The sequence below is a fragment of the Prionailurus bengalensis genome, chromosome X (genome assembly GCF_016509475.1).
Source record: "Prionailurus bengalensis isolate Pbe53 chromosome X, Fcat_Pben_1.1_paternal_pri, whole genome shotgun sequence".
NCBI lineage: Eukaryota > Metazoa > Chordata > Mammalia > Carnivora > Felidae > Prionailurus > Prionailurus bengalensis.
The window spans coordinates 8,128,480-8,141,006 of record NC_057361.1 but is presented as its reverse complement, the minus strand read 5'-3'; positions in this window follow the sequence as shown (position 1 = coordinate 8,141,006).

Here is a 12,527-nt window from a genome sequence, read left to right as displayed (position 1 = left end):
TCTTAAAATACTATTCATCGCTACTTTGAAATTAAGATCATTTTATCTTGTTACTTAAAAAGTGTTAATAAGAAGCATCTGTCTATCCGTGTCACCCCGCCTTCAGGGCGGGGCAGGCCATCTCCTGGGTGCTGGGGGTGTTAGCAGCTGCAGCCACTAGGCTGGGTCTCTCTCCAGCAATAGCCCTGGGCCAAAAAGAGCTGAGCTGCCTCCGGCAAAAAAAAAAAAAAAAAAAAAAAAAATCACATCCCCTCCCTTGGGGATGGGCTGCAGCCTTTGAGTGGTGTCTGCAAGGGTCCGGGAGGCCCAGGTCCTAGCCTCAAGGGGAATAACTTGGAAGGGCCATCCCAGCTTCAGTGGCTGAGGTTTCCATTGTGGCTGCCTCGCATTCAACTTCTCCCCTTTGCCCAGACCTTCTGTCACTCTCTCACTGCGGGTTGCGAGAGCATTCCTGGCCCAAATCTTGGAGTCTCAGCTGTTTTAATCAGCTTCGTTATTATTATTATTTAGATTTGGTGAGGTCAGCAGATCAGGAAACAACTGCCATTGAAAATATAGCTTATTATACTCAGAGACTCCGAGAGAGGGAGTACATATCACACCGGGGGTGCCACACGTGTGAGCACTAGAGTCTTTCTTGAGCCAGAGGGAGAGGGGGGACCTGGGGGGCAGAAGCCTTTATTATGGTGTTCATGGGAAGAAATAGGTGAGGTGGGGTAAGCAGATTCAGGACTGGTTAATTTGAATAATCTCAGCGAGTTGGAGCACGGGGCTGGGTGGGACCTGGCCCTGGGCTGATGGGGGCGGGTGTCTGGTGGCTCAGAGTATGGGAGCCCAATGACACTTGGTCGGCAGGTGTGGACTTAGCTGCTCAAGAAGGGGAGTTGACCAGCCTCTAGCTGGGGCTTCAAAACTGGCTCAAGACAGCATATTAAAAACTGTATTATATCCGTGCATATTTCCTGGGGAGCCAGATCTTTAGCAATCAAGATCTGTTTTTCTAAAATCTGACGGTAACTATATTCCACTATCATTGATTTCTTTAATTTCTTGTAGTTTGTTTTATGCACGTAAGAATATTATTCTGCGAAAATACTCATAGACTTCACAGTCCCAAGGGGCATATTGGCACCACAAGGCCAAAAACCCCTGGTAATGGGAGAGACGGGCACACAAATAACCATATTTACGTGTCAGTACGTGTATGCTCCGACTGGTGGAGGAAAAAGGAAGAAGTGACTGTTAAAGGGTGACGTGCCGGAAGTGCTTAGGAAGGAAAGTAACAAGGATGCTTTATAGACAAGGAGCTACCAAACAGGGCATTAAGGAGAGCTGTAGGTGGGTGGAGAGACTGGGGGGACACTTTCAACCGCAGCGCCCACTCTCCCCAGGCAAAGACTTACTGCTCTTTAGCTGTTTCTTCTAGTTTTCCGTCCATGTTCCAAACAACACGCCGACACACACACACACGGGTCCCTCCCCTATGCCAATAAGTTATGTGGTTTGGGATACGTCACAGTTTCGTATTTACATTACTGTGACTATGGAAATATTTGTTATGACCAAAGATGATTTTTTTTCCTTGTACTTTTTCAATGGAATTCACTTCTTGCCTCCCCGCCCCGTTGTCTTTTTTGATTTTTAGGTTATCCCTAAGTTTCTTGTCTGCATTGTGAATCTCCTCTCAGTGCATTTAAATATATCAACTAATGTATGTTTCCTTTTTCCTCTTGGAGATAAGGGAAATATCTCACAGATAAGCACCTCACTGCTGCCGCAGCTGCTCAATTCTAAACTGGAAATGACTTCTGCCCCCCTTCGTCTTCTTGGGATTTTCTTTCTGCCCTTTCTTATCCTTTGCTGGATCTCGGGCTCTTGGATACCATGTATTCTTCTTGGCATTGTTTTGGGAGCACATCGGTTTTTGAGGTCTTGAAAATCAGAAACTGCTTTACCCTTCCAATTGATTGGTAGTTTGGAAATACAATTCTAGGTTTGGAAGCATTTCTCTCAGAACTGTTAAGCGGTTACTTCATTGTCTTTTAGTTTCCATGGTTGAGGTTGAAAAGTCAAATGTCATTTCTTTTCTTTCTGTCAACATTATTTTTAACTTTCTTTCTTCCAGTGGCTGGAAAAGATGTGCCTTGATATAGACCTCTTTGCTTTCCTTGGCTTGGCACTTGATGGGACCATTCATTCTGGAAACCTATAACCTTCACATTGGGGATATTTTCTCAGATGATTAATTTTCTTTTAACTTTGCTCCACTCTTACTCTCTTCATCCTTTCTTTGAAGGAACCTCTGTCACTCGTATGTTGGATTCCTAGCTGACACTCTAATTTTCTTATGTTATCCTATCATTTTTTCGTCTTGTTTTATTTTTTATAAGGCTTAAAATTTTGTCCAACCATAAATTCTAGTTTATTTCTGTTCCCATGTTTGAAATGTCCAAGACGTGTGTGCACATGTGTGTATATGTGTGTGCTTTTGTGTATGTACAAGCATGTGTGTGAGTATATATGTGTGTGTATGTGCCTGTGTGTGTACGTCCGCCTCTACAAGGCAGCGCCTGTGGGTTTGCCAATCCATGGTAATGTGATATGAACTCCTGCTGTCAGACCCAAGGGTTTAGCGGAGAGGAAAAACTGAAGCTCGTTGGAAATTACAAACTGAATTTATGACTGGTTGTAGTAAACTAAATCTCCTTTCCAAACCTACAGTTGCTTATGTTTACGAAGTGTTGCTTTTATAGTTCTTAGAGCTCCCACAGTTCTCTGTCTTGTGCCCGATTCTCCTTTTTCCCCATAATTCCCTGATTCCTTTATAATTCTTCATCTCTCCCACAATTCTCTACTCTCCCTGATTCTCTGCCCTCTCATAATCTTCCTCCTTTTCACAATTCCCCAGTTTGTCCACAATTCCCTCTGCAACAATTCTGCCCTTTCCCAGAATTCCCCGTCTTCCATGCCTCCCACAATTTTTTATGATCTCCCACAATTTCCCGTCTCACACAATTCTCTGTTGTTTCCCGGAATTCTCTCTTTATTCCATAACTCCCTGTCTTGCCCACAATTTTTGTGGCAGGTTTTTAAAAAATTTTTTTTAATTGCGATATAATTGACAGATAATGTTATATTAGTTTCAGGTGTACAACATAGTGATTGGATATATGTAAATACTGTGAAATGTTCACCACAATAAGTCTAGCTAACATCCATCACCACACAGTTATAAACTTTTTTTTGCTTCTGATGAGACCTTCTGAGACCTTTCTTAGCAACTTCAAGAATACAAGACAGTATTGTTAACGGTAGTCACCATGCTGTACATTACATCCCCAGCACTTCATTTATTTTATAACTACAAGTTCATCCCTTTTGACCACTTTTGTCTGTTTCATCCCATCCCCACATCCAGTCTCTGGCAACCACCAAGCTGTTCCATCTATGAGTTTTTTATTTGTAGCTTTCACATATAAGTGGGATCATACAGTATTTGTATTTCTCTGTCGGACTTATTTCACTCTGCAAAACGCCCTTAAGGTTTATCCACGTTGTCACAAATTGCAGGATTGCCTTCTTTTATATGGCTGAACAGTATTACAGTGCATGTGTGTATGTGTGTGTCATATTTTTTTTTACCCATTTGTCCATTGATGGATGCCTGGGTTGCTGTCATGTTTTGGCTATTGTAAATAATGCTGCAGTGAACAGAGGAGTGCATATATCTTTTTGAGTTAGTCATTTCCTTTGGATAAATACGCATCGGAATTGCTGGATCATAGTGAAGTTCTATTTTGAATTTTCTGAGACACCCCCATAATGTTTTCCATAGTGGCTACATTAGTTTACATTCAGCAGTTCACAAGGGTCCCCTTTTCTCCACATCCAACATGTTATCTCTGGGTTTTTTGAGAGTAATCTTTCCAATAGATAGATGTGAAGTGAAATCTCACGGGTTGATTTGCATTTCCCTGATGATCACTGATGTTCAGCACCTTTTCCGGTACCTGTTGACCATCTGTATGTCTTTAGGAAAATGTCTATTCAGTTCTTCTGCCCAGTTTTTCACGGATTTTTGTTTCTTATTGAGTCGTATGAGTGCTTTATATATTTTGGCTGTTAACACCTTATCAGATACATGATTCACAAATATTTCTCCCATTTGGTAAGTTGCCTTTGTATTTTGTTGATGTTTTCCTTTGCTGCACAGAAGCTATTTAGTTTGATGTTCATTGTTACTTGTTTATTTTTACTTTTGTTGCTTTTGCTTATGGCGTCAAATCAAAAACATCATCTCCAAGACTGACGTCGAGGAGCTTACTGCCTATGTTTTCTCCTAGGAGTTTTATGATCTCAGGTCTTATGTTCATTTTGAGTTAATTTTCGTGTATGATGTAAGAAAGTGGTCCAGTTTCATTCTTTTGCATGCGGCTGTCCAGTATTCCCAGGACCATTTATTGAAAAGACGGTCTTTTCCCTTAGTCTTAGCTCCTTTGTCATAACTCAACTGACCATGTATGCATGGGTTTATTTCTGCGGTCTCGATGCTGTTCTATTTTTCTAGATGTCTGTCTTTATGCCAGTACCATACTGTTTTGATTACTATAGCTTTGTAACGTAGTTTGGAATCAGAAGGTATAATGCCCCCAGCTTTGTTCTTTCTCAAGATCGCTTTGGCTATTCAAGATCTTTTGTGGATCCATACACATTTTAGGAGTGTTTGTTCTATTTCTGTGAAAAATGCCAGTAGAATTTTGGTAGGGATTGCATTTAGTCTGTAGAATGCTTTGGGTAGTATGGACCTTTCAACAATATTGATTCTTCCAATCCATGAGTATGGAATATCTTTCCATTTATTTGTGTCCTCTTCTATGTCTTTCATTAATATCTTATAGTTTTTAATATACATGTCTTTCACCATTTTGGTTGAATTTATTCCTAGATATTTTATTCTTCTTGATGCAATTGTAAATGAATTATTTTCTTACTTTCTCTCACTGATAGTTCATTATTAGTGTATGGAAATGAAATTGATTTCCCTACAATTTCCTGTCTCAAGCACAATTCTCTATTCTTTCCCACAATTTTCTGTTCTCTCCCACAATTCCACATCTCTCCAACAATTCTCTTATTCCCCAGAATTGCCCTTTTATTCCACATTTCTATTTTTTCTCCACAATGATAATTCTCTGCCACAATTCTCCATCTCTCCTACAATTCTCCTCTCCCTCTCATAATTCCATGTGTCTCCCAAAATCCTCTATCACATCCACAATTCCCTATTGTTTTCCACGATTCCCCATTCTTTCACAGAATTCCCCTTGTTTCCTATAATTCCCCATTCTTTCCAACAATTCTTTTTTCCTCAATTTCCTCTTGTCTCCCACAATTCTGTTTTCCCCACAATTCTCCCTTTCCTGCCTCACTTCCTTGTGACTCCCACATTTCCCTGTCGCTCCAACAATTCCCTTTTGCCCCACATTCCCTGTTCTTTCCTAAAATTCCCTCTCTCAAGTACAATTCTGTTCTTCCCAACAATTCCCTCTCAAGCACAATTCTTTATTCTCTCCCACAGGTCTCTTATTTCCTGTAATTGTTTCTCTCACAATTCCCTTAATTTCCTACAATTCTTTAGTCTCTTACCCAATACACCATTATCTCTCACAATTCTCTTTTCCCATAATACTCTCTTTTCTCCCACAATTCTTGTTCTCACAATTATCTTTTTTTCTTCTTACAATTCTCTGTTCTCTCCCACAATTCCCCTTATCTCCCACAGTTCTCTGTTCTGTCCCACAATTCCTCCGGCCCCCGACAATTCTCTGTTCTCTTCCACAATTCTCTGCATTTCCCACCATCCTCTATTCTCTCCCACAATTCCCCTCCTTTTCCACCATTCTCTGTTACTTCCCACAATTCCCTGTTGTCTCCCACAATTCCTCTCATTTCCCACCATCCTCTGTTCCCTCCCACAATTCCTTTGGTCTCCCACAATTCCCTGTTCTCTCTCACATTTTCCCTCATTTCCCACCATCCTCTGTTCTCTCCCATAATTCATCTGGTCCCCTCACAATTCTCCATTCTCTCCCACATTTCCCTTGGCTTCCCACCATCCTCTGTTCCCTCCCACAAGTCCTCTGGTCCCCCATAATTCCGTGATCTCTCCCATGATTCCCCTTACTTCCCATCATTCTCTGTTCTCTCCCACAATCCATCTGGTCCCCCACAATTCTCCATTCTCTCCCACAGTTCCCCTGGCTTCCCACCATCCTCTGTTACTTCCCACAATTCCCTGTTCTCTCCCACAATTCCTCTCGTTTCCCACCATCCTCTGTTATCTCCCACAATTCCTCTTGTTTCCCACCATCCCCTATTCTCTCCCATAGTTCCCCTCATTTCCCACTATCCTCTGTTCCCTCCTACAAGTCCTCTGGTCCCCCACAATTCCCTGTTCTCTCCCATGATTCCCCTCCTATCCCACCACCCTCTGTTCTCTCCCATAATCCATCTGGTCTCCCACAATTCTCCATTCTCTCCCACAGTTCCCCTCATTTCCCATCATCCTCTGTTCCCTCCAACAAGTCCTCTGGTCCCCCACAATTCCCTGTTCTCTCCCATGATTCCCTTTCTATCCCACCATCCTCTCTTCTCTCCCACAATTCCTCTGGTCCCCCACAATTCCCTGTTCTCTCCATGATTCCCTTCCTATCCCACCATCCTCTGTTCTCTCCCATAATCCATCTGGTCCCCCACAATTCTCCATTCTCTCCCACAGTTCCCCTGGCTTCCCACCATCCTCTGTTACTTCCCACAATTCCCTGTTCTCTCCCACAATTCCTCTCGTTTCCCATCATCCTCTGTTCTCTCCCACAATTCCCTGTTCTCTTCCATGATTCCCCTCCTATCCCACCATTCTCTGTTCTCTCCCATAATCCATCTGGTCCCCCACAATTCTCCATTCTCCTCCATGATTCCCCTCCTATCCCACCATTCTATATTTTCTCCCACAATCCATCAGGTCCCCCTCAATTCTCCATTCTCTCCCACAGTTCCCCTCGTTTCCCAGCATCCTCTGTTCCCTCCCACAAGTCCTCTGGTCCCCCATAATTCCGTGATCTCTCCCATGATTCCCCTTATTTCCCATCATTCTCTGTTCTCTCCCACAATCCATCTGGTCCCCCACAATTCTCCATTCTCTCCCACAGTTCCCCTGGCTTCCCACCATCCTCTGTTACTTCCCACAATTCCCTGTTCTCTCCCACAATTCCTCTCGTTTCCCATCATCCTCTGTTATCTCCCACAATTCCCCTTGTTTCCCACCATCCCCTGTTCTCTCCCATAGTTCCCCTCATTTCCCACTATCCTCTGTTCCCTCCCACAAGTCCTCTGGTCCCCCATAATTCTGTGCTCTCTCCCATGTTTCCCCTCATTTCCCATCATTCTCTGTTCTCTCCCACAATTCCTCTGGTCCCCCACAATTCCCTGTTCTCTCCCATGATTCCCCTCCTATCCCACCACCCTCTGTTCTCTCCCACCAGTCTTCTGGTCCCCCACAATTCCGTGTTCTCTCCCACAGTTCCCCTGGCTTCCCACCATCCTCTGTTACTTCCCACAATTCCCTGTTCTCTCCCACAATTCCTCTCATTTCCCACCATCCTCTGTGTTCTCCCACAATTCCCCTTGTTTCCCACCATCCCCTGTTCTCTCCCAAAGTTCCCCTCATTTCCCACTATCCTCTGTTCCCTCCCACAATTCCTCTCGTCCCCCATAATTCTGTGCTCTCTCCTATGTTTCCCCTCCTTTTCCGTCATTCTCTGTTCTCTCCCACAATTCCTCTGGTCCCCCACAATTCCCTGTTCTCTCCCATGATTCCCCTCCTATCCCACCATTCTCTATTCTCTCCCATAATCCATCTGGTCTCCCACAATTCCCTGTTCTCTCCCATGATTCCCTTCCTATCCCACCATCCTCTGTTCCCTCCCACAAGTCCTCTGGTCCCCCACAATTCCCTGTTCTCTCCCATGATTCCTCTCATATCCCACCATTTTCTATTCTCTCCCACAATCCATCTGGTCCCCCACAATTCTCCATTCTCTCCCACAGTTCCCCTGGCTTCCTGTGTTACTTCCCACGATTCCCTGTTCTCTCCCACAATTCCTCTCGTTTCCCATCATCCTCTGTTATCTCCTACAATTCCCCTTGTTTCCCACCATCCCCTGTTCTCTCCCATAGTTCCCCTCATTTCCCACCATTCTCTGTACTCTCCCACAATCTATCTGGTGCTCAACAATTCTCTGTTCTCTCCCATAATTTCCTTTGTTTCCCACCACTTTCTCTTATCTCCCACTGGTCCCCCACAATTCTCTGTTCTCTCCTACAATTCTGCTCATTCCCCACCATTGTCTGTTACCTCCCAGAATTCCCCGTTTTCTCCCACAATTCCTCTCGTTTCCCACCATTCTTGTTTCTCTCCCACAGTTCCCCTTGTTTCCCACCATTCCCTCTTCTCTGCCACAATCCCTCTGGTGCCCCAAAATTCTCTGTTCTCTCCCACAATTACTTCTGCATCCCACAATTCCCCATTCTTTCCCACAATTCCCCCTTTTCTATGAAGCCATAGAAGGATTTTATTTTATTATTATTTTTTAAATTTTTATTTATTTTTGAGAGACAGAGAGCTTGCAAGCAGGGAAGGGCCAGAGAGAGAGAGAGGAAGACACAGAATCCAAAGCAGGTTCCAGGCTCTGAGCTGTCAGCACAGAGCCCGACCAGGGACTTGAACTCAGGAGCCACTGAGATCATGACCTGAGCTGAAGTTGGAGGCTTAACTGAGCCACCCAGGCTCCCCCATAGAAGGATTTTGAAAAGAAGTTATTCGACCCGACAATAGGAAGAATTTGTATTCTCAACTTTGCTCTTCACCACTGTGCTTATATGCCTGGAGACCTTCACTTGGCTCCTTGCCAACACTGGCAATGAATTGCACAGTCTTTGCTAAGGCCTGAATGAATGAAGCAAGTTCCCAAGACACAGTTCTAAGACACCGCCAGCCCCCACCTCCCCTTATAGCTCAGGGTTCCTTATTCATCAGGGCCCACCTTCTGTACTCAGAGGCACCATGTCTATCTCACGTCTATATCAAGGGCCAGGGCTGCCTCTCACTCATTGAAACAAATGCTACTTTTCTTCAACGGGATTTGTTGCCAGTCAGATTGGATTGCTAGAGGTTATCATTCTGTTTAGTATTTTCAATACCATTGTCATAGCTTCAGAGGACATACTATTGCCAAGCAGTAAGTTTCAAGCTTTTGTTTTCTTTTTATGAGTCTGGGGTCTTTTAACATAACCTCTAAAAATGAATTAATTATATGTGTGTGTGTGTATCTTTGGTTTTCATTGCGTAAGGAGACCATGCAATAAGATAGTATCACAAATATCTATACCTATTAGGATTCAAGAGTTAAAATATGAATTTTGATATCCCCTAAAGCATATTTCTTGGAAAAGTATGTCTGATGTGGTGGTGATAGAGAATGGTTTATCACCTTGTCTTTTGTGGCTTTAATTCTTCAATGCCACTTTAAAAAAAAATTTATTTATCTTGAGAGAGAGAGAGAGAGAGAGAGAGAGAGAGAGTGTGGGCAGAGGAGACGCAGAGAGAGGGAGAGAAACAATCCCACGCAGGCTCTGCTCTGTCAGAGCAGAGCCCGATGTGGGGCTCGATCCCTCGAACCATGAGATCATGACCTGAGCCGAAATCAAGAGTTGGAGGCTTAACCTACTGAGCCAAGGTCCCCCTCTTCAATCCCACTTTTGAGTGAGTCCAAATTACTTAAGAGAGCCTTCTCATTCTTCCTCTACATCCGCTCCTACCTCACCTTCTTGATTCCCCCCCATTTTTACTTCTCTGTATTAACTCACACTGCCTCCAACAAGAAATGAAACTACCAAAGAAGCAGGAGTATATATATATATATAGGTTGGCTAGTCAAGCATTCTCTTCCTAGTAGTGAAACCCAACTAACGTCAGAAGATTCTTTGGTAAATGTAGAATGATAGCAGAGAAAAACAAAAGCCTTGGTGGATGTCATCATTCATACTTGTGGCTTTAACATCCAACCATACCTGATGATTTACATTTCTTTGTTTGCAACCGGCTCTCGCTTTCCTGAGTTTCAGTTCTGTGTTCCGAATTGCTTCTTGGATTTCACTGCCTAGATAACCGTTGTCATCACAACTGCGGTATGTCCGACCCTGAACTCGTCTTGCCCTCCTAAACCAGCAGCCATTTCTTTTACTCCCTGTCTACTTGCTTTCTACAGCTTAGTTTTCTCTTTATACAGTAAGATGGTGACTTCAGATAACTAGTATAGTCTACTACGTTCTTCCCCTCTAAAAGAAAAATCATGTTGAGAGATCCTTAAGTGTGGTTTATACCTTAAAAAGTTAAAGGCAGGGGCGCCTGGGTGGCTCAGTCGGTTAAGTGTCTGACTTCGGCTCAGGTCATGATCTTGTGGTTCATGAGTTCAAGTCCTGTGTCAGGCTCTATGCTGACAGCTCGGAGCCTGGAGCCTGCTTCGGAGTCTGTGTCTCCCTCTCTCTCTGCCTCCCCCCCCCCCCTTCATGCTCACTCTCTCTCTCTCTCTCTCTCTGTCTGTCTCAAAAACAAAAGAAACATTAAAAAAAAAAAGAAATCAACTCTTTTTCTAAAATATGAGTGTATTAGTCTGTTTGGGCTGCCATATAACAGGAAAACATAGACTGTGTAGATTAAACTACAGAAATTTATTTTCTCATAGTTCTGGAGGCTGGAAGTCCAGTGACTATCAGCCTGCCATCAGGGCTGTCTTCCTGGCCTTATAGATGGCCACTGTCTCGCTGTGTCCTCACTTCTCCTCTCTGCACGTGCAGAGAGGGAGCTCTCTCGTATGTCTTCCTGTAAGGACGCCAGTCCTATCAGAGCAGGAGCTCACCTTTATGACCTCATTTAACTGTCTTTGTTTATTTTTTCACTAAAATTGGTATATAGCATGATAGCAGTTTCAGATGTACAACACAATAATTCAGTATTTGTATACACTACCAAGTGATCGCCACAATAAGGCTGGTTACCATCCATCATCATCCTGAACCCGCCTTCCCCTCTGATAACCACCAGTCTGTTCTCTGGATCCATGGCTTTTGTTTTGTTTGTTTGCTTGTTTTTCAGATTTCACGTGTAAGTGAAATCATACGGTATTTGTCTAATTCCATATGATTTCATTTAACTGCGGTTACCTCCCTAAAGATTACTGTCCCTGAAGTGATATTTGGGGTTAGGGCTTGAACGTGAGGATTTTGAGTGGGACACAATTCGGTCCATCGCAAGGAGGTGGACATATTTTCTGTTTGTCATTTTTCTTGTGTTTTCGCTTGTGGTAAGTTTTGCTTTGAGTAATTTTTGTGCACCTTCATTTTCAGTCTTTTATGGTTTCTGGGTATTGGAGCATAGTTCAAAGTACTCTTTTAAGCCTTAAATAAATCCTTTCATATTTTTTTTCTCAATTTTTTTAAAGTTTTCACTTTTTATTTTCAAACATCAATATATTTGAAATTTATCCCGGTGTAAGGAATAAGTTACAGTTCCAATCCCTCTATATTTTTCAGACATTTACTCAATTGTCCCTGGATGATTTATCCAATAAACTATGCCCCCAGATACCCCTTCACATATACTAGATTTGGGATGTCTCCTCATTATTATGACGCTAAATCCCCGTGAGTTCTTGGACCAATTTTTGGACTTTACCCTGAGCCATTGTTGCACCGGTGAACGTTAGTTGAAGTGTTGGGGCCATCTGGCAAATCAGTAGCCTCTCATTCACTTCTTTTTCAGGTTTTTTCTTGATACTTGTGTTTGTTTATATTTCTCAATGAAATTTGTAGTTGGCTGGTCAAGTTTTTTTTTAAACCTGGATGGTAATTTCGTGAGGATTATGTTAAAGTTATATATTAATTTAAAAAGACTAGAACTCTTTAGAAAAATGAGTCATCCTATACAGGAAGGTGCAGCACCTTCCCGAATGTTGAGTCCTTTTGTGTTCCTCAGTATCACTTTAAAGTGTTTTTTCAAATCTTAGATATTATTTTGCTGAGATTATTTCTTGGTATTTAAACTAGTGGTTGCAACGGAAGGGAAATCTTTTCTTTCCTTAGGTCTTCAGACTTAGAGCTGGTATATTTAGGCAAGCTTTTGGCTACGCTCACCTTATGTTCTGCGGTGTTTTGAATTCTCTTATTGCCTTTTGTCTTATTTTTTGTTGATCTTGGATCTTCTGGGAATTCTTTCATAGCATCTCCACTAATAATAATTTTACTTCCTCATTTCCAATTCTCAGGCCTGTCATTTCTCTGTTGCACGGGCTTGGGATTTCCAGCAAAATATGAAATAATAGAAGTGGTGGTGGACACTTCAACATTTTATGGGAACGCTTCTCGCATTACTTATCCATTAAACATCGTGTTAACTTTTAGATTGGCATAAA